Raw genomic sequence first — 1,184 nt, 5'->3', positions numbered from 1 at the left:
AGCACAAAAACAAAATAACAAATGACAAGCTCAAATTACAATGATGCATATAAACATGTAAAAATATCTTCTGTCATACCTCCTAAGGGCCACATAAACAAATTAACATATTAACCATCATAAATTTAAATTTTGGTAATATTATTATCAGAGAATTTGCAAATAATCTGGTACAAGTAAAATCAAAAACACAGAACTATCCATATATTATATGTAAACAGTGTAAAATACACTGTGTCAAAGACTTCCTGGCTCCGTGATTGTACCGTTTTTCAGAATCATCAATCTATTATTATTATTATTATTATTATTATTATTATTATTATTATTATTATTTGGCTATGATTATTATTACTGTTATTATTATTAGAATGATAAGCTGTTAAAGTACACCCCCATCCTTTTCTGTCTTTCAGAAGAGAATTACTAGTAACACTGCTCAGTTTGGAGAATACTCCCAGGGGTTCTGATGTACTCAATGGATGGCCTGACCCAGTTCGGATCCAGTCCATGCATTTGTCTTCACAGCCCCCTCCCCGGACAGTCTCTGAGGTGTTGGTCACGTGACCGCGCGTGTCTGCAGCGCTGTCTGTTCAGCGGCGGAGAGCATCGTCCTTCTTCACTCAGAGGAGGGATGCTCACCTGTCGGATGGATGGAGTTGTTGCTGCTGCTGAACAAACACAAACCCACTGTGGACACGTGAGGAACACTTTGACATCGATACACACAGACTGCACGCGGTAAGTGACCCGAGTGTGTGAGGTCTGACCTATCAATATCTGTATTGATGAATAGGACAGTTGTTGAATAACACATTTTATTACAAATAGGAAATATTTTTAAAATAATTTTCTTTATATTATTATTATTATTATTATTATTATTAATATTATTTTATATATTTTTAACTTTTGTTCAGGGTTTTGTATAATTATCACATTTAATTGGTTTAATGTCTATCATCTATTTATCTGTCTATCCATCTATCCATCTATCTTTCTATCTATCTATCATCTATCTATCTATCTATCTATCTATCTATCTATCTATCTATCTATCTATCTATCTATCTATCTATCTATCTATCTATCTATCTATCTATCTATCTATCTATCTATCTATCTATCTATCTATCTATCTATCTATCTATCTATCTATCTATCTATCTATCTATCTATCTATC

The 1,184-nt window shown here is 32.9% G+C and overlaps 1 protein-coding gene across 1 annotated transcript in view; it reads left to right on the top strand.

Annotated features, from left to right (window-relative positions):
* Positions 1–627: 627 nt before the first annotated feature.
* Positions 628–1,184, top strand: part of prkg1l (protein kinase cGMP-dependent 1, like) — a 155,914-nt gene continuing 155,357 nt past the window's right edge. The window contains exon 1 of the mRNA XM_037679960.1: positions 628–741. The gene's annotated coding sequence lies outside the window, so the exon portion shown is untranslated. The remainder of the gene's footprint in view (positions 742–1,184) is intronic.

Source organism: Nematolebias whitei, chromosome 8 (assembly GCF_014905685.2).
Source record: "Nematolebias whitei isolate Nwh7 chromosome 8, NemWhi1, whole genome shotgun sequence".
Taxonomy (NCBI): Eukaryota; Metazoa; Chordata; class Actinopteri; order Cyprinodontiformes; family Rivulidae; genus Nematolebias; species Nematolebias whitei.
Note: the sequence above shows the minus strand (reverse complement) of the source record. Positions and strands in the feature narration are given on the sequence as shown.